The 22,309-nt window shown below is 44.9% G+C and overlaps 1 protein-coding gene across 9 annotated transcripts in view; it reads right to left on the reverse strand.

Annotated features, from left to right (window-relative positions):
• The window catches only part of LOC126284265 (RIMS-binding protein 2-like), a 1,431,128-nt gene that overhangs the window by 1,236,279 nt on the left and 172,540 nt on the right, over window positions 1-22,309 (reverse strand). For all 9 annotated transcript variants that reach the window (XM_049983077.1, XM_049983076.1, XM_049983073.1 and 6 more), the window contains exon 2: window positions 8,391-8,539. The gene's annotated coding sequence lies outside the window, so the exon portion shown is untranslated. The remainder of the gene's footprint in view (window positions 1-8,390; window positions 8,540-22,309) is intronic.

The raw sequence follows: 22,309 nt of genomic DNA on the forward strand, positions 1-22,309 counted from the left end.
ATCGTTCCATGAAGGCAATCGCAGTCTGGTTTCACAGTGGGGTAAATGTAGTAACAGCTATGGCGATTACTTTTGAAATAATCAATAGTTTGGTTACTTTTTTCTGTCTGGCTCGTTCTCATCTGCCAGCCCCTTATAATAGAGGAAGTTATGAGTACATTTCTCAGACAGAATTTTACTATAGTTAGTGATAAGATACTGAGACTGAGATCCTGGCTGAAATTTCCCCTCACAGAGATACGGTGTCGCTGCTAGCTACAGAATTTCCTTTTCCTGTGAGAACGGCTACTGCACAAAGTATCTTCGCTAGCGACAACTCGAGGGAAAAAAGTTTTAGATGAACAAACGGAGCTCTTCAAATGACTTCTTAACATGTACTTCAGCAGCTATATATTTTCTCCAGATCGTCTTGCTATACTACATTTATCCAGATAAAAGCGTATCATTTTAGCTAGGACGAAGGAATTGAAATTTAGTTGTTTTGCGGGGTGGCCCTCTTCTCAAGAGGCTACTTTGTTCTGACGTGACTGGTTAGCAATCTCTATCCGACGTGTTCCCATAGTTTCAGAGCAAGACTTCATCTACCCGGCAAGCTTCGCGTTCTGTCGCAGACTGGTGCATATTAAAAACGTGCTCACAAAGCTGCGGCATTATGAGCAGAGAATTTCATTTCCTCGTCGCTAGACATCGAGCGATTTCATTAAGATGCCATCGTTTTGCGCTTCAGTGTGCTGCGCTCTTCTTTATTTGTTGTCGCATGCAAAGTTTGACCCATACCCCTACAAATGAGCTGATATGTTGTTTCTAAAGCAGAATGCTATGTTTATAACCTCTGCATAAGAAACTCTGGTCGAAAACCGCTTGCGTTTTTATTCTAGACACGGCAAATTGTAGAGTAACAAATTGAGGTATTTTAAACCGTACAGTATGTACAGTATCTGATTTTCAAATGAACTGAATAAGTGGTGCTGATGAATGTTACGTCATAACCACACTTCCTAATGAAGGTTGTTTTTTCCTCTTTTTACATACAAACCCAGAAGGGTTCCATCGGTTTCGCACCAGGCGTTGGTGGCCAAGATATCAATGTAATTTCACTACCATGCTCTTCAAACCACTGTAGTTCGCTTCTGGCTTCGAGACACAGACAATTACACTGTTGAAAGATGACATTGACGTCAGGGAACACAGGGGATGCAGGTGCTCCACAGTTGAAATGATGTCTTCGATTAATGCCACAAGTCCGATGCAAGCGCAGGAGAATGGTTTTCATAGAATAATGCTGCTGACAGCCTGCGCCTTGGCGCGGTTCATGTTTGGAGCCGCCGATCGCCTCGATAACGGCATTTGTGGAGGCGACCATCGACCTGGTGTAGCAAGAACATGATCCAACCAATGAGCCGACAGGTTTTCAATTATATTCGGTCGTATCCGTTTGTCCCCTGCCCACTGCATTCGTTATTTTCAATGTTGTTGGGTCAATAGGTCATAAGGAACAAGTAGGGGTCATCTGCTGTGGAGTTCCATGTTCAACATGTACCAAGAACAGTGTGCCCCGAAACATTTGTGCGTGCTGAGATACCTACTTTACGGAGCACAGAAGCCTCCGAACCTCACGTTTTGTGAAGAGTCCTGGACGTCTAACCACTTTGCACCTAGTGGTAGTATCATTTTTCTGTCCGCAGCTCGTGATCTCGCGGTCTCGAGCACGCGGTACTGGGTTCTATTCCCGGCGGGATCAGGAATTTTTACCTGACTCGAGATAACTGGGTGTTTGTGTTGTCCCCATGATTCCATAATCATTCATGAAAGTGGCGAGTTTGGAGTGAGCAAAGGTTGGGAATTTGTACGGGGGGCACCTTCCGTAGATGCTGACAACAGTAGCATGTGAGCATTCGACCAGCTTCACCGTTTCCGAGATACTCGTTCACAGTTGCCGTTAATCAGAGTCACTAATCTTAATGGATTTCCCCACTTGCAGCCCATATCTTCGCTAGCGTGTTCTTCACATCCGTCTCTGTTCCTCTTACATACTTTCCTTACCGCCTCACGTGCCCACGACGCCACCATGCGGCACCGACGTAGCGGTGAGCAGTGGTCATAATGTTTTAGCCGTTCGGTTTATTTTCCCATGGGCAGCATGTCAGGTATTGAAGTGAGGATACTTGGACGCAAAACGGTTATCCTTACAGGCGTAGCCTATTTAGTGGTGGATTTACGACAGCGCAGAAATCATCAGGTAGTAAATTATGTGACATGTCTGCAGGAAGACTGTTAGACGAAGAGAAAAATCAACCAACACTCTGAAGTGGGTACATATTAAGTAAACAAAGATCACAATATCAGCCTGTGCATTCATTCTCTGCAAAACACTGTGAAATGCATAGCGGAGATTACTTCCCACTGTGCACTACCTACGCACACGGGAAAAAAAGTTAGTTCTCTCCAGAAGACACCTTGCTAAATACCTCTAAAGCGGTCTGTAGCCTCGCTAATGTCTAAGATCCGCGAAGGTGGGATTATGTAAGTTTCTTCAAATAACGCATATTCAGTTGATGCCATTTATAGGTGATTACATAGGAAAGAGGTACCAGACTGCAGGGATGTTCATAGTATAGTTTCGAAAGCAGTCCCAAACGTTTTCTATGACATTAACAACTGGTGATATAGCGGGTCAATAGCGTTGAGATAAGATGCTTGAGTAGTCATCACGCCAAGAATGTACGCATATAGTCAGTGAACATACTGTTGTTGGCTAGGAAGATAGGACTGTATATAGCATATTCGTCATGAAGATGCCGAAAAAATGGGCAACACTAAGTGTTAACTGAGTATGTTGAAATAAACATTATGTTCATGTCTGCGATTGCCTGAACGTATAGGCCCAAGTTACGCTACGAGAAACTTCACAGAACCATTTCCAACCTGCGGGTTAAGCACTTCATTGGGCCGTCTGTGTAATGAGTGTCATTTGGACCAGTAAAAACGATCAGCTTCATATGCTTCTATTAAATGTGGTCTATTGTGAAGTATCCGACTCCAAATGTCAATTGCCCTTCGCACTTTTCGATGGGAAACTGACTGACATAGACTCGTATTAATCGGCGGCTCCTGTCAGCATTGAAACCAAGGCATGAGACTAGTCAGTTAGGATGTGTTTACGACCACTGTTGTTACGTTGTGTTACAGGGCCTTCCTTGTAGACACCGTGAACAGTCCGCATTGAAACATCGACAAATCGAGCAACTTCACTCACCGTGTGGTCATAGGCACGTCCAAGCATAATAATTCCTTTATGTCACTCTGTCGCGTCTCCACACGTACCGGGCGAGGAGACGCGATGGTTAGCATATTGGAATCGCATTCGCAAGGACGATGGTTCAAATCCGCGTCGGGCTATCCAGGTTTGCTTCATTTAAGGAAAATGCGGAGATGGTTCCTTTGAAAGGCAACGCCTAATTTCCTTCCTCCATCCCTGAAATTTTCCGAGCTTTCGCTCCGTCTATAATGACCTCGATGTCAAGGGACTTAAAGCCTATTCTTCCTTCCTTCCTTTCTCCAAGCATACCCAACTTACGGCGTTTATTTCCCGCAACCGCCTGGTACATACAGACAACTTCACCCCCATGCCTTACGTCATCCGTGGAGGGTGCCATAACCGCCTGGTAGCAGTTCTACACAATCTACCAAAGACATGAATGAGCTCTTTCCGTTCCTTTCCATACGTATATAGAGCGCGTTAGGAACGACTGCTTAAATGGTTCTGCCCAATCTGGCCTTCACAGCTCCTAAGAGAGCGATAAGCTGGAAGCTGTAACATGAAGTGTAAGACAAAACGACGGACCATGAAGAAGTTATGGAAATTGGTCGCAAACTAATATTCATTCAGGCATCAAAGGAAAATGCAAAATTGTAAATTTAAGAGGTCGATGGATGACTGTGTTTTTGCAGCGGAATTTCACCGAGCAGCAGACAAGGACAGTAAATACAGAACATGTGGATATCAGGGCATAAAGTCTTCACGAATTTCATTCCGCGTACTCTATTGGACAGTAACTGGGCCTCACAGACAGGCGCATGAAGGATATACACAGGTGTCAGCATTTTTGAGGGTATGTAACTCGGCTCAGAATAGACGGTTGAAGTAATCGGCGAATTGTTCGACATTTGAAAAGATGCTATGCCATTATTCGACGATGTTGGCACAAATGGGTGAATTATAGCCGAACAGAGCGTCAAGAAGGAAGTGTTCGACCTATAGAGCCGACAGGACGTGAGCACAGAGCAGTCGTTAGACTCTCGACCCATCATTATGACCGATCTGACATGTAATTGGTGCCTCAGTGACCATAAGGACCATTCGCGCTGACTACCATTGACCACTGTACACCAACAAGACCGTTTGCAGTTGGACACATTCTGCCTGGAATCTCATTGAATGAAACACAGTTGTCTTCAGTGATGAGTCCTGCTTCGAAATGAGCCTCAATGAGCAGCGGAGAAGTGTCTGGAGACGCCCAGAGCACCAATGGGATACGAACCTGAGCACCGCCCGCTACGTGGCCCAAGAAACCGGAGCGATGGTCCGGGGTGCCATTTCGTTTCGTAGCAGAACCCCTTTCGTTGTCGTCCGTGGCACCCTTATACACACCCGTACGTCGACGATACTGTATACTCCATTTTGATGCCCTTCATGGCAAGCCATGCTGGGCTTACATTTCAGCAGGATAATATCCACCCGCACACAGCGAGAGTGTCTACTGCTTGTCTTCGTGCTTGCAAGGACAGTAAATACAGAACGTGTGGATATCTGGGCATTTGTAAAATGACCTCCAGGTAATTGATGAATGATTCAGGCTCTGGCAATTGACCCTGGAATGTAAATAAATGTAACATATTGCGCATACATAAGGAAAGAAATCCACAGCTGTACAACCACACTATTGATGACAAACTGCTGGAAACAGTATCTACGATAAAATATCCAGGAGTAACTATCCAGAGCGCCCTTAAGTGGAACGACCACATAAAACAAATTATAGGAAAAGCATATGCTAAACTGCGATTCGCAGGAAGTAGCTTAAGAAAGTGTAACTTACCCATGAACAGGTCGTTTAGTTGGCGCGAGAGATTTACAGATACGCTCAACTAACTCCAGTGGAAGATTTATAAGGGAGGCGCTGCGCATCACAAAGATAGTTGCTGTTGATATTTTGAGTGAGCACTTTCCGGGAAGAGTCGAACAACATATTACTTTCAACCACATACATCTCGCGAGAAGACTGCGGCGAGAAAATCCGAGAAATTAGAGCTAATACAGAAGCTGAACGACAAACTTTCTTTCCATGCACCATTCATGCGTGGATCAGGATAGGAGGGATCTGTTAGCGCTACCAGAAATACACACCGTTAGGTGACTTGAGGAGTATAGTGTAAATATAGAGTAATAAATAAAGGGTATTTCAAAAATGACCGGTATATTTGAAACGGCAATACAAACTAAACGAGCAGCGATAGAAATACACCGTTTGTTGCAATATGCTTGGGATAACAGTACATTTTCCGGCAGACAAACTTTCGAAATTACAGTAGTTACAATTGTCAACAATAGATGGCGCTGCGGTCTGGGAAACTCTATAGTACGACATTTTCCACATATCCACCATGCGTAGCAATAATATGGCGTCGTCTCTGAATGAAATTACCCGAAACCATTGACACCGTGTCTGGCGGAATGGCTTCACATGCACATGAGATGTACTGCTTCAGTTGTTCAATTGTTTCTGGATTCTGGCGGTACACCTGGTCTTTCAAGTGTCCCCACAGAAAGAAGTCACAGGGGTTCATGTCTGGCGAATAGGGAGGCCAATCCACGCCGCCTCCTGTATGTTTCGGATAGCCCAAAGCAATCACACGATCATCGAAATATTCATTCAGGAAATTAAAGACGTCGGCCGTGCGATGTGGCCGGGCACCACTTGCCTAAACCACGAGGTGTTCGCAGTGTCGTCTAAGGCAGTTTGTACCGCCACAAATTCACGAAGAATTTCCAGATAGCGTGATGCAGTAATCGTTTCGGATCTGAAAAATGGGCCAATGGTTCCTTTGGAAGAAATGGCGGCTCAGACCAGTACTTTTTGAGGATGCAGGGACGATGGGACTGCAACATGGGACTTTTCGGTTCCCCATATGCGCCAGTTCTGTTTATTGACGAAGTCATCCAGGTAAAAATAAGCTTCGTCAGTAAACCAAATGCTGCCCACATGCATATCGCCGTCATCAATCCTGTGCACTATATCGTTAGCGAATGTCTCGTGCAGCAATGGTAGCGGCGCTGAGGGGTTGCCGCGTTTGAATTTTGTATGGATAGAGGTGTAAACTCTGGCGCATGAGACGATACGTGGACGTTGGCGTCATTTGGACCGCAGCTGCAACACGGCGAACGGAAACCCGAGGCCGCTGTTGGATCACCTGCTGCACTAGCTGCACGTTGCCCTCTGTGGTTGTCGTACGCGGTCGCCCTACCTTTCCAGCACGTTGATCCGTCACGTTCCCAGTCCGTTGAAATTTTTCATACAGATCCTTCATTGTATCGCTTTTCGGTCCTTTGGTTACATTAAACCTCCGTTGAAAACTTTGTCTTGTTGCAACAACACTGTGTTCTAGGCGGTGGAATTCCAACACCAGAAAAATCCTCTGTTCTGAGGAATAAACCATGTTGTCCACAGCACACTTGCACGTAGTGAACAGCACACGCTTAGAGCAGAAAGACTTCGCACCCACAGACTGCGTTGTCTTCTATATCTTTCACATCACTTGCAGCGCCATCTGTTGTTGAAAATTGTAACTACTGTAATTTCGAAAGTTTATCCGCCTGAAAATGTACTGTTGTCCCAAGCATATTGCAACAAACGGTCTATTTCTATCGCTGCTCCTTCAGTTTTTATTGCCGTTTCAAATATACCGGTCATTTTTGAAACACCCTGTATATGGAAAACGCTAGCAAGACGAAGGTACAGAGGGTGAGACATGTATTATACTTAAGGAATTATTTGTGTGGTAGCAGACGGAGCTGTAGAGAGCAAACACTGTGGGAGAAGAATGCGAATGGAATACATTCAACAAATAATAGAGTTCGTTAAGCATAATTGCTACTCTGAGACAGAGTTAGGCGCAGCAGGGGAAGCCATAATAGGCCACGTCAAACAAGTCAAAGGAACACACACACACACACACACACACACACACACACACACACACAGTGAGTGAGTGAGTGAGTGAGTGAGTGAGAGAGAGAGAGCGAGAGAGAGAGAGAGTGATATATTAATCGAACATGAGACCGCAAGTCTCCAGGACTTTGTGGAGTGCCCTGGCCTATGTCTGTACATATGAGGATTATTGCCATCTCAAGCAGCCAGACGTGAAAATTAAATTATTTTCTAACCAGTAACTGAGACATGTCGGCAGTGTTCTTTATTCTGGGACATTAAAGTCTGGAGAGTGGACAAAAAAGCCTGAGAAAAGTTAATATGGTAGTTCTCACAGTTGGTTGGTTTGGGGATAGGGATCAAACAGCAGTATCATCGGTCCCATTGGATTAGGGAAGGATCGGGAAGGAAATTGGCCGTGTCATTTCAAAGGAACCATCCCGTAATTTCCCTGATGTGATTTAGCAAAATCACGGAAAAACTAAATCAGGAAGGTTGGACGCGGGTTTGAACCGACATGGTTCAGGTACACTTTAATTGTAAATTGAGATCCCTTCCCCACACCCGCGTTTCAACACATCTTTCATTCAGCTATGTGAAACTGTCAGGAAAATTCTTCTTTGGGACGTTGTTCAACTTGCACACCACTTTCACAACATACTTGGTCTTGGCGAACCACTAAAGGCCCATTCTGTACTTTGTCGTTTGGTAATACGTTCGTTTTGATAACACCAATTCTCGTCACCGGTGTCAATTTTTTCCAGAAAAAAAAATGTGCCCGTTTTTCACTTAAATAAAGTCACGGCAGGCGTCCATTCATCGTTGTATCTGTTCGGGAGTCAAAGTGTGCGGGACAAACTTCCACCACATTTTTCTCTCCTTGGAAACGTTCTGGAAATTTGTCTTGAACACGTAGTTTAGACATGTTCCGTCAGTTTCTCCATGGTGATTTGAGACAACAGCGCTGGCGCACTTCAGCCGCACGTCCACAGCCCGAGACACTCTGTTCACGACAGACTGGTCGAATGAACGTCTGTTGTTCACAGGTGTTAGTTGAAGCCGCCACCGTCGTAACTGCACTTTTATGCCAGAAACAAAATCAGTGTCGGTACTTTTTGAACAGAGGGTGTTGTAGGCAGAGGTCCACTAGAAGGGCGAGGAACAGTGTAAGTAAGCACTCACCAGTTCGGCGTGGAGGTCGGCGCTGCGCCGCGACGTGTCGCAGTGAGGCAGAGGCAGAGGCAGAGGCGGGGGCGGGGGCGGAGGCGGGCGGCTGCTCGAAGGACACACAGTGGCGCCAGCAGAGGCCACAACCGGACGGGCCGCAGCTCCTGCAAGCAACGCAGGCCCCGTATTCACACACCGTCTCAACCTGTATTACTACTGGGTAGTCGCATAAAAAACTTGATTGACTGCCGCATATAACGACTTATGTAGTTATACAGGGTGTTACAAAAGGTACGGCCAAACATTCAGGAAACATTCCTCACACACAAATAAAGAAAATATATTATGTGGACATGTGTCCGGAAACGCTTAATTTCCATGTTAGAGCTCATTTTAGATTCGTCAGTATGTACTGTACTTACTCGATTCACCGCCAGCTGGCCCAATTGAAGGAAGGTAATGTGGACTTCGGTGCTTGTGTTGACATGCGACTCATTGCTCTACTGTACTAGCATCACGCACATCAGTACGTAGCATCAACAGGTTAGTGTTCATCACGAACGTGGTTTTGCAGTCAGTGCAATGTTTGCAAATGCGGAGTTGGCAGATGCCCATTTGATGTATGGATTAGCACGGGGCAATAGCCGTGGCGTGGTACGTTCGTATCGAGATAGATTTCTTGAACGAAGGCGTCCCGACAAGAAGACGTTCGAAGCAATTGATCAGCGTCTTAGGGAGCACGGAAAATTCCAGCCTATGACTCGTGACTGCGGAAGACGTAGAACGACGAGGACACCTGCAATGGACGAGGCAATTCTTCCTGCAGTTGACGATAACCCTAATGTCAGCGTCAGAGAAGTTGCTGCTGTACAAGGTAACGTTGACCACGTCACTGTATGGAGAGTGCTACGGGAGAACCAGTTGTTTCCGTACCATGTACAGCGTGTGCAGGCACTATCAGCAGCTGATTGGCCTCCACGGTACACTTCTGCGAATGGTTCATCCAACAATGTGTCAATCCTCACTTCAGTGCAAATGTTCTCTTTACGGATGAGGTTTCATTCCAACGTGATCAAATTGTAAATTTTCACAATCAACATGTGTGGGCTGACGAGAATCCGCACGTAATTGTGCAATCACATCATCAACACAGATTTTCTGCGAACGTTTGGACAGGCATTGTTGGTGATGCCTTGATTGGGCCCCATGTTCTTCCACCTACGCTCAATGGAGCACGTTATCATGAGTTCATACGGGATACTCTACCTGTGCTGCTAGAACATGTGCCTTTACAAGTACGACACAACATTTGGTTCATGCACGATGCAGCTCCTGCACATTTCAGTCGAATTGTTCATACGCTTCTCAGCAACAGATTCGGTTACAGGTGGATTGGTAGAGGCGGACCAATTCCATGGCCTCCACGCACTCCTGACCTCAACCCTCTTGACTTTCATTTATGGGGGCATTTGAAAGCTCTTGTCTACACAACCCCGGTACCAAATGTAGCGACTCTTCGTGTTCGTATTGTGGACGACTGTGATACAATACGCCATTCTCCAGGGCTGCATCTGCGGATCAGGGATTCAGTGCGACGGTGGGTGGATGCATGTATCCTCGCTACCGGAGGACATTTTGAACATTTCTGTCACAAAGTGTTTGAAGTCACGCTGGTACGTTCTGTTGCTGTGTGTTTTCATTCCAGGAGTAATGTGATTTGAAGAGAATTAATAAAATGAACTCTAACATGGAAAGTAAGCGTTTCAGGACACATGTGCACATAACATTCTTTCTTTGTGTGTGAGGAATGTTTCCTGAAAGTTTGGCTGTACCTTTTTGTAACACCCTGTATAAAGATCTACGGAACGAAAAATGGAAAAAAAGTATTTAGAAAGAGGGATATAAATAAGTACAAAGAGAATTTATTAAGCAAACGAGCAAAGCTCTGTATACAGCTCATTAATAAATACGTGTCTTGCTCAACCCAAATAAACATTTGTCCAGCAGCTAAAGAAATACAGACTAAGATAAAAAGATGATGACACCACCGAATGGAACGGAAATCGGTAAATGTGATGTACAAACAAATGATCACAATGTCAGAAAAGTTGGACGAGTTATTCAAGGCGAAGACCTTCACAGACAGAGGTGTACGAACGCGTTATTGACTTTCTGACTCTTACGCAAGCAGTTATTCGGCTCGGCACTGATTAATAGAGTTGTTGTGCCGGGTGATCAAAAAGTCAGTATAAATTTGAAAACCGAATACATCATGGAATAATGTAGATGGAGAGGTACAAATTGACACACATGCTTGGAATGACAGATGGCGTTTCATCTGATCAGACTCGCAATAATTAGCATAACAAAGTAAGACAAAGCAAAGATGATGTTCTTTACAGGAAATGCTCAATATGTCCACCATCATTTCTCAACATTAGTTGTAGTCGAGGAATAATGTTGTGAACAGCACTGTAAAGCATGTCCGGAGTTATGGTGAGGCATAGGCGTCGGATGTTGTCTTTCAGCATCCCTAGAGATATCGGTCGATCACGATACACTTGCGACTTCAGATAATCCCAAAGCCAATAATCGCACGGACTGAGGTCTGGGGACTTGGGAGGCCAAACATGACGAAAGTGGCGGCTGAGCACACGATCATCACCAAACGACGTGCGCAAGAGCTCTTTCACGCGTGTAGCAATATGGGGTGGAGCGCCATCCGGCATAAACATCGTACGTTCCAGCAGGTGTTTATCAGCCAGGCTGGGGATGATGGGATTCTGTAACATCGGCGTATCTCTCACCCGTCACGGTAGCAGTTACAAAACCAGAATCACGCATTTCCTCGAGGAAAAAGACCCGATAACGGCAGATGTGGTAAATATGATACATACCGTGACTTTCTCGTCGTTCAGAGGAGTTTCCACGACAGTTCTAGGATTTTCGGTAGCCCAAATTCTGCACTTGTAGGCGTTGACAGACCCTCGGAGCGTGAAAAGAGCTTTGTCGGTCAGCAACACGTTACGCAACCAATTGCCATCTTCCGCCATCTTTTGAAACGCCCACACCGCAAATGCTCTCCGCTTCACTATATCGCCAGGTAACAGTTCATGAGTCCGATGGATTTTGTACGGATAGCATCGGAGGGTACGCCTCAGTGCCAACCAAACAGTAGTGTATGGAATGCCGGTGCGACGTGCGACTGCAGGAGCGCTGACTTCCCCGTGCATTGACAAACCCGCTACAGTCTCTATTTCTTCCTGAACTGTCTCAGCAGCATTACGCCTTGTGCTCGGTCGGCCACTACTGGGTTTATCGTCTAAACAACCCGTGGCTTTGAACTTCGAAATCATTCTCGCCACAGCTGCATTTGTCAACGGAACTTTACACGTTCGAATCCCCTTCCTTTGGCGATAGGATCGTAACGCTGAACTAGCACATTCCCCATTCTGATAATACAGCTTCACTAAAAGTGATTTTTCACGTAACGTAAACATGCTGCGACTGTTGGCGCATCTTATTCTCTCTCTCTCTCATTACAGCTCCTTTTGTATACGATTGTCATGCGCAGTCACTGACGTTTTTCTGTCCAGTGCCATCTGTCGGACATTTTGTGACCTTTGTTTTTATCTTTTTTTTGTTCTAATAAAACCCCATGTCATTCCGAGCATGTGTGTTAATTTTTACCTCTCTATCTACATCATTCCGTGGTTTATTACGTTTTCAAATTTATACTGACTTTTTGATCATCCGGTGTATCCTCCCGAGGGATATCGTGCTAAATTCTGCCCAGTTGGTGAGTTAGATTGTCAAAACCCCGAGATGGTTGGGGGGCCCTGCCCAGAATGCTCCAGACTTTCTCAACTGCGGAGAGATCCGGTGACCTTTCTGGTCAGGGTAGCGTTTGACGAGCACAAAGACACTCTCTCCGTGTGCGGGTGGGCATTATCTTGCTGAAATGTAATCCCAGGGTAGCTTCCCATGAAGGCCTACAAGAAGCTACGAAAAGGAGAGCACCCAGGCTACCACTCCTGGTTGTCGAGCCGCACGGCGGGAGACAGGCTGGATCCCACCGGAGCGTCTCCAGACACGTCTTCGGTCTGGAACCTCATTGACCGAAGTAGAATTGTCGTCAGTGACTACCCACGCTTCCAAGTGAGCTGCTGTCACCAGCGAAAGCATCTGGAGACGTCACAGGCAGTAATGGGATACCAGCTTTGTTGTCGCTCACCATGTAGCCTGACAACTACGAGTGATGTTCTGCTGTGTCATTTCTTTTGTTAATAGTACTCCTTTGGTTGTCATACGTGGCACCCTTACAGCACAGCAGTACCTCGACGAAATTCTACACCCTGTGTTGTTGCCCTTCGTGACAAGCCAGTTGAGCTCACATTTCAGCAACAGGATGCCCGCCCGCACAAAGCGAGAGTGTCCACTGCTTGTCTTCATGCTTGACAAACCTTATCTTGGCTAGCAAGGTGGCCGAATCTCTCGCAGTCGAGAACGTTTGGAGCACTAGGAACAGGGTCCACCAACCGTGCCGGGGTTTTATCGATCTAGCAGGCTAGTTGGACAGAACCTAGCACATCCCTCAGGAAGACGTCCAGCGACTCTGTCAATCAATATCGAGCCGAATAACTGCTTGCGTAAGACCGAGAGGTGGATCAACGCGTTATCGACTACCTCAGTTTGTGTAGCTCTTTCTCTTGAATAAAGAATCCAATTTTTCTGAAATTGTAGTCATTTGCTTCTCGGTACACGTACACCACATCTACCTATTTCCGCCCCTTTAGGACAATTTGTTCATGGTGCACTGTTTTTTTTGTCTTGGAGTGTTAATTATTCAAATGAGAATAATTTTTTTAATCAGACCGTAAAGTATAACATTTTTCCTAGTCCCATACAGATTCTTCTGAAAATTGTGATTTGAATTTTCAATTACCATGACAATACCTGTAAGATGTGTAGCGAAAAACATGGATGCATCCGGTACAAACTTTATGCATGAATAATTCATCTCCTATTTACTATCTATTGTATGCACCCCATTTTTTTCTTTATAAATTAAAAATTCATAATCACAAATTACTGGAACAGTGTGTATGATGTTTGGGATCAGTGTGGCTGTAGGAGACATTTTTTGTACTTTTCATACAATTTAGAAATGTGTTAGAGCAAACATTTATTTTTATTTAAATAATTATTTTCTGCTTTTTACTTTTTTAATGTTGCAAGGTATTGTGATCTAACAAGTATCAGGAACAACTCCAAGAACGAGCAGTAACTGGCCCGACCGGCCAGTAATCATGACAGCAGTTAGCCAAATGTGAACAGGAGGGCAACAACAGGTAGAAAAAGGATAACGGGCACAGCGCCTCAGACTAACAAAATTCAGATGTGTAAAAAATGGTTCAAATGGCTCTGAGCACTATGGGACTCAACATCTGAAGTCATCTGTCTCCTAGAACGTAGAACTACTTAAACCTAACTAACCTAAGGACATCACACACATCCATGACCGAGGCAGGATTCGAACCTGCGACCGTAGCAGTCACACGGTTCCGGACTGAAGTGCTTAGAACCTATCGGCCACCGCCGCCGCTCAGACGAGTAATCCAAGAGCGAAAATATAAGGCGTAGCTAAATCTGAGAACATACCAAGAGTGTTTAATGAGAAGGGTACGAGAGCATATCAAATACACAGCTGAAGGCAGAGCCGCAATGCAACTAGGTTTACAATGCAGCCGCAGGAACTAATTGACAGACAAGCTCGTGGGACGCCACGAGACCTGCGGTGCAGAGGTAATACTAGCGCTCGCAGATGTAGCAGTGCCATTTAGAGGCCATCATTGAAAGTCACGCAGACCGCCTGGAATGCATTCCAATACTACCCACACAACATTCCATTCCTGCAGAGTAGCCAAGATGTCAGGCGTTAACAACCTCTTCACACTCACACCCACTGCTTTGGGAGTTAGGCCGATCAGACAGACAAGAGAGGAAATTAATAGTGCAGTGTTATCCAGTTCCGAGCTATGTTTAAAATTTCGAATCTCTGGCTCATCAGAAAGTTATTTTAAAACCAACTGGAAAATTTGTAATGAACAGGCAGACAAGAGAGCCTTCTGATATAACAATGTTACAAATATATCAATCAAATGTTGTTTGAGTACCATTGCGATATTAACCAGCATGATTGCCTTTCTTATATCTTTGTTCATTGCGAAGATATGGACTGCAGTATATTTTTTATTTGGTTATCTTCATCCTCTCTTCAAGACCTACTCAAAAACATATCACATACTCATGTAAACACAAGATTCGACTTAATATTGAAGAGAAACCGGGATAATTGATACCATTTTGATACACTGTAATCCACTGTGGACAAAAAAGTCGTAGTATTCAGAAGAGCTCAGCATGGCGAAAGGGTTCAGTACTTTTTTCACTGTTAAATGCTGAAATGATAAATTCTCGTATGTACTCTATAATTATTGGAGTATTGTCACATACGACGTCTTTTATGATTCCCCAAAGAAAAAAAACATAGTATGTAAGTGAGGAGACAAAACAAGCGAATCCACTTTTACTCCACTATGAACCCATGTGTCAGAATACCTTCGTTTTAGAACATGATGTTCATACAAGGCATTATGTGCTGGAGATCCAATATGTTAGCGCCACATAAATATTCTGGCTCTTAGCGAAACTTCATTGGGAAGGCGAGAAAGAATTAGTGTGATAAAGTTATCATATGACCTTTAAAGATATTCTTAGTTCATTATTAGAAATGAACAGTTCAGTCACATTAACAATCGTTTTTGCTATCTGGTCGATTCTTACCCAATCCTTATATATTTTCATCTGTAGGTTCTGCTTAATGATTCAGTGACAGTAACACTATGGGAGATAACAAATAGAAGAAAGACTGCTAGTAGAATGAAGCAAATAAGATATCCTTATCTATGGTTCAAATGGCTCTGAGCACTATGGGACTTAACATATATGGTCATCAGTCCCCTAGAACTTAGAACTATTTAAACCTAACTAACCTAAGGACATCACACAACACCCAGTCATCACGAGGCAGAGAAAATCCCTTACCCAGCCGGGAATCGAACCCGGGAACCCGGGCGCTGGAAGCGAGAACGCTACCGCATGACCATGAGTATCCTTATCTACTCGGCTCACAGATACGAGGTTACCAAAACACAATACAAATTCGAATTAAATCAGCAACACAAGTTCCTTACAAGAAACATAAGAAGAGTGACCAGCTCAGATTACAGATTGAACTACTGCGGATAGTGAAGACATACATCTCAAGAACACGAAAGTGTGCCAAGTTGCCCTACTTGGCCTTCAGCTCCCATCTCTTATAACGGTCCGTCTCCGAATCTACATCTGCATACAGATGCAAGCCACCGCACGGTACGTGCAGAAGGGTACCCTGTACCACTACCAGTCGCCTGCTTTTAGTTCCGTTCACAGATAGTGCGAGGAGAAAACGGATGTGTGTATGCCTCAGTATCAGCACTATTATCTCTTATCTTCAAGATCCTGACGCGAAAGTGTGTTCGCGGCAGTAGGATCGTTCTGCAGTCACCTTCAAATCCCGGTTCTCTAAATTTTCTAAATAGCATTCCTCGAAAAGAATGTCGCCCTCCATCCAGGGATTCCCATTTAAGTTCTCATAGCATCTTTCTAACACTTGAGTGTTGTTAGAACGTACTGGTAACAAATCTAGCAGTCCACCTTTGGATAGCTTCTGTGTCTGCATTTAATCCGACCTGGTGCGCATCCCAAACACCAACGTTCCATATGCGGTCTCCTCTGCAGATAAACCACACTTTCTTGCAATTTTTACAATAATCCTAAGTCGACCATTCGCCTTTCCTATCACAATACTCACATGCTCCTTCCGTTTCGTATCGCCTTGCAATATGACTCCAAGATATCTAAACGACGTGACAGTGTCAACCAGGACACTAGTAATGCTGTATATCAACATTAGGGGTTTGTTTTTCCAACAAACGCGCAATAACTTTCATTTTTCTACGTTTAGAACCATCAGCCATTCATCATACCAACTAGAGATTTTGTCTACGTCATCTTGTATCCTCCTACAGTCTCTTATATTCAACACCTTCTCGTACACCACAGCATCATCGGCAAACAACGGCAGATTGCTGCTCACTCTATTGGCCTGATCGTTTATGTATATAGAAAATAATAGCAGTCCTATTACACTTTCCTGGGGCTCTCTTGACGATACCCTTGAGTCTGGTAAACACTTGCCGTCGAGCCCAGCATACTGGCTTCTATTAGATAAGTCTTCGAGCCACTCACATATCTGGGAACCTTTTCCATGTGCTCGCACCTTCCTTAACAGCCTGCAATGCGCCACCATGTCAAACGCTTTCTGGAAATCTAAAAAATATAGAATCTTCCTGTTGCCCTTCATCCACAATTCCCATTATATCACGTGAGAAAAGGGCAAGCTGAGTTTGACGGGAGTGATACTTTCTAAAATCGTGATTTGCGAGTTTTCGGTCTCTAGGAAATTTATTATATACGACCTCAAAATATGTTCTAGGATTCTACAGCATATACGACCTCAAAATATGGTCTAGGATTCTACAGCATACTGATGCTAAGAACATTGGTCTGTAACTTTGGGGGTCGGTTTTTTACCCTTCTTATACACCGGCGTCACCTGCGTTTTCTTCCAGTCTCGTGGAACTTCGCGCTAGGCTAGAAATTCCCGATAAATGCAAGCTAAGTATGGGGCCACTGCCGTAAAATATTCTTTGTCAAAACGAATTGGGATTCGATCCAGACCAGGCTACTTATTTTTGTCAGTTCTTTCAGTTATATCTGCACGCCAGGGATGCTTATTACTATGACGTCCATATGGGGGCTCTGTGCGTTGGTCAAAGACTTCTGGGCCGTTCATCCCCCAAAACCCAAAAAATTCCTTCCTCCTGTCCATGTTCCAACCTTGCGTAAATTCAACGTGGAGGGGACGACTCCAAGCTGTGGTTGTTGTGCTGGACGAGAAATGAAACAAAATATACGAAAAATTGGCGATTGACAGCAAACTTTCCATTTTTAGTGTACTATATCCACCATGAGGTGGGCAGCGGAATTAAGCAATGTTACATTGATTGACGGGACCGTACATACCATCCACTCGCCCATGGCACTGCGCAGATAAACCAATTTTTTTGGGTGAAATGGAACCAATGTTCCCCGCTAGCCATGTGGCACCATGGTGTCTGGGCCTTTGACGTGAGTACAGGAAAGCAAAAATGTTTTGCTTGAATTATCTCCAGGAGCTGGCAAGGCAGGCGCTGAAAGGCAGCAGAGTGGGCATAGCCTGACTTCTGCGAAAGTTGCTCAACATCCCAGGGGGGCATGCTTGAGCTCACAAGATCCACAGACTGCTTTCTGAAGATGAAGGAGACCCGAGACCATACCGGAGACGCGGAGCCCACCTGCACCGCTAGTAGGGTGCGCAGCTTCTTCGCTGAGAACACATTTCCAGTGCCCACAAACGTGCCGCAAAATTATAGCCGAGAAATGAATTTGTATCTCACAGCGATATGCGACATAATATAAACAGTGATTACTGCCTGTGGTGTGCGTACTGTAAGACCTTCGGTACACACACCATCAGATTATTTGACTTGTCGCTCTAACGAAGTAGGCGAGTGTCAGCAATATGTCTAGTAGTCTTATCATGGCGTGTTTATCTTCTGCCATTAGGTCAGACGATAGAAACGCCACTTGCACCTTTAGAGTAGCAGATAGACGGTGACCGACTTTAAACAGACAAATTTATTAAAATAATAAAAAGCATAGACATTACGTAACTTGATTCTGGATGCTGATTACAATTGACAGTCTGAAGTTCCTTTGGTCTTGGTACGTTAATCTTATTCTCATATATCTCTGATACTTGACAAAGTGTCTATACATTTATCTTCATGGCTATGTACAGGAATGTGGTAATCTTATTAGGCGCAGACTGAAACTTGACTATAGACTGGTACAGACGAATGCAGACTGGTGCAGACAAATGCAGACTCGTACAGACTACTGCAGACTGACTAATCGGAGGTTTGTACACTCGTTATAATACCTTGTGCGTTCATGTATAACTGTGCGAGTGTGATTCTCGATGAGAAAAGGTTCTACGTTAGCAGCGACCTCATTGGCTGCGTTACATATTAATACGTGGATCGGCGGTAGCAGAATGTGGTCCGTCTCTAAGGCAGCGCCATCTCGTAGTGCGGAGACGGACGAGCGCTGCGCCTTCGCTGTTGTGCTTAGCGGGGCGCGCTCTAGTGGGAAAGTTGTGTACGTGCTGACTACGCGGAACTATGTACACAACACTGCCATTCATTTGTTATTTACATTTGCAATGCTCCCTGGCTTAAAACTGTTTACATTGCCTGAGTAGAACCCAATTTTTTTTTGTATTTTCTGCTAGTACAACTGCACAGTGTGACCCATACCTCGAAGAAGTATAGTATGTGAGCCAACACTATTCAGATAGTCCATTCCGCCAAAACAAATTGCTGATTCTTCTAAGCAGCATTTTCTAGTAGCAGAAGTAAATAGGTAGAAATACAACAGGATAGCGTATAGATAGGCATATGAGGTAAAGAACGATTGGATGTGTGATTTAATTTGTGATTGGACATAGCAACTTACTGTCACACTATTATGTCCACTTGTAAAAGATATAAGAAGGAAATATAAAACATAGGCTATGGATATTGCTTTTGTAACAGTTTCACTAGACAGCCTGTTTACAAATCATATTTTATACTTCCTCCTTCTTCTATAATTTACAAGTGGACATAATACTGCGACCACCACAGACTAATATCACTTCAAAGGGTCACGTTTTTAGACTGACTTCGTAGTTTTAATGTATTAATGAACAGCCACTCCAGTGGCCATTTTCTTCTTCATACCATCACCAGCTTCGGCTTTATTATTTAACCATTTTTTCTGGTGGATCTATATCTGATATGTAAATGCGTGACATAATGCCTATGTAAGTACTTCATATAACAGGACGCAAAACACTTCGTTTGCACATCTACTGCCTAATTCACACTGTGCTACAAAGTCAAATGATTACGGAAGCAAAAGTCGGGTATATTAAAAAATAATATACCAAATGATATCACAGGAAAAATGGGCGTGTCACGATTATTACAATTGTAGATTTTGATACATTAAAAGTGTTGGCGTGCTGTAGTTTTGAAAAGGAGCTGCATTTGAATAGATTTGAAATGTTAACTTGCTTGCTTCACTAAATGAAATCTTAAAGATAGTTTTTAGGCTCAATAAAATTCTGTAATACTTTCTGAGGACGGTGTGCCCAGGTCGAGCGTAACGTAACGTGACGTCCTTTAGCGAGAGTGGGCAAGTTAGGACGCAGGGAAATGTAGAGGACAGTGGCGTGTCTTGGGCGTAAGGTGCACTACTTGTGACAACATGTTCACTATCATCTGGATGCAGGTACAAAATTGGGGAGTACTTCTAAAGGAAGTTGTCAATAACAGGGCGGAATATGTGCAAGAAACTGATGTTTCTCATTGTGCACCGATCGTTGACGTCTTTGCCCTGGGTTGTTCAGGTGGGTACAAATTTACGTTTCTTCAAATGTGTCCATAAAGAATCAGGTCTTCTTTGTATGAAGAATTAGGACGTACTATTCCATACTGTCCACTGTGTGGCTATCTATTACACGGTCCAGTCACATTAATGTGACAACCGCCTAAGTCCGAGGTCAACGTGCAGTAACCGCTAACAGACGGAAGGTGGCAGAACTATATTTTTAGCAATGTAGGATATATGATGCTTGTCGGAGGGACGCAGACAACATCACAGTCTTCATAATGTGGAAACGGAGAGATTTATCTGACTTCCAAAAGGCCATGATCATTGACATTCGGACCAAGGGTTGAAGCACTTCCGAAACGGCTAAGTTTGTAAACAGTTAACGTGCCGCCATGGTTGAAATATATCGTGCACGGCAAAATGACGCTATCCGGCATCGAGGAAACTGTGGTGCACCTTGGGCGACGGATGTCAGGGAAGATCCGTGGGTGCGGTGATTGAAGCGGTGAACAGCAGTGCAACTGTTGAACAAGTGGCCACCCAGATAAACCAAGGGGCTACCAACAGTATCTCCTCAACGACTGTTCAGTGACTGTTGTTGTATATGGGCCTCCGCAGCATGCGCAAGGTTCATGGGCCGATGCTGACTGCTGTTCACCGCTGTTCAGCGACTGTCGTTGCATATGGGCCTCCGCAGCATGCGCAAGGCTCATGCGCCGATGCTACATCTACATCTACATCCTGACTGCTGTTCACCGCTGTTCCTTGACTGTCATTGCATATGGGCCTCCGCAGAATGCGCAAGGCTCATGCGCCGATGCTGACTGCTGTTCACCGGCGACGAAGGCCGGAATTTACACGCCAGCACCGCAACAGGACGTCAACTGAGTGGCAATAGGTGGTCTTTTCAGATGAATCATGTTTCACGCTCCGTCGGTGATATGGCCGTTGAAGTGTACGGCGCGGAGCGTCTGAAATCAAAGGATCAAGGCAAGAGGAGGAAGCGTTATGGTCTGGGGAATGTTTTCGTGGCTTTTCCAGGGTCATCTCGTCATTCTGGAAGGCACGTTGGATCACCACATATATGCATCTATCTTTGGGGACCGTGTCCACTCTTAAATGCAATTTGTTTTTCCTCGACTCGATGACATTTACCAGCAGGATAATGCAGCGAGTCACACAGCCGTGTCACACAGCTCGCAGTCTACGTGCGTGGTTCCAAGAGCAACATGACGAGCTTATCGCACTCCCCTCGCCACCAAGCTCCCCGTATTTAAACCATATCGAGAATCCGTGGGACCACCTCGATCGGGCTACTCGCGCCATGGTTCCTCAAATGAGAAACCATGCTCAACTGGCCACGGCACTGGAATCGATATGGTTCCGTACTTTCCAGAACCTCCTACTGCACGTCTCACAGCCGTCCACGCTGCAAATGTGGGCATCAGGCTTTTGACAGGTTGTCACATTAGCGTGACTGGATAATGTATGAGGAACTTGCGAAGGTGGGTTTATTTCCTACGTTTTTCCTTTTAAATTTTGTGTGTTCCTTCTGTATCTATTATATCATGGATTTGTTTGCATGTCACTTTCATATCCTCTGGAAAGTGCGCTAAATATAAAAGACGAAGCCGGTCGTGGAGTAGAAAACGTAGTAGCAACTGGAGCGGCTGAAATGTGTCTGACCACTATGGGACATCTGAGGTCATCAGTCCCCTAGACTTACGACTACTTGAACCTAACTAACGTGAGGATAACATACACATCCATGCCCGACGCAGGATTCGAATGTGCGACCGTAGCAGCAGCAGCGCGGTTTCGGATTGAAGCGCCTAGAACCGCTCCCCCCATGAACCATGGACCTTGCCGTTCGTGGGGAGGCTTGCGTGTGTCTATGATACAGATAGCCGTACCGTAGGTGCAACCACAAAGGAGGGGTATCTGTTGAGAGGCCAGACAAACGTGTGGTTCCTGAAGAGGGGCAGCAGACTTTTCAGTAATTGCAAGGGCAACAGACTGGATGATTGACTGATCTAGCCTTGTAACAAGAACCAAAACGGCCTTGCTGTGCTGGTACTGCGAACGGCTGAAAGCAAGGAGAAACTACGTCCGTAATATTTCCCGAGGGCATCCAGCTTTATTGTATGATTAAGTAAATGATGATGGTGTCCTCTTGGGTAAAATATTCCGGAGGTAAAATAGTCCCCCATTCGGATCTCTGGGCGGGGACTACTCAAGAGGATGTCGTTATCAGGAGAAAGAAAACTTGTGTTCTACGGATCGGAGTGTGG

This window comes from Schistocerca gregaria, chromosome 8 (genome assembly GCF_023897955.1).
Source record: "Schistocerca gregaria isolate iqSchGreg1 chromosome 8, iqSchGreg1.2, whole genome shotgun sequence".
NCBI lineage: Eukaryota > Metazoa > Arthropoda > Insecta > Orthoptera > Acrididae > Schistocerca > Schistocerca gregaria.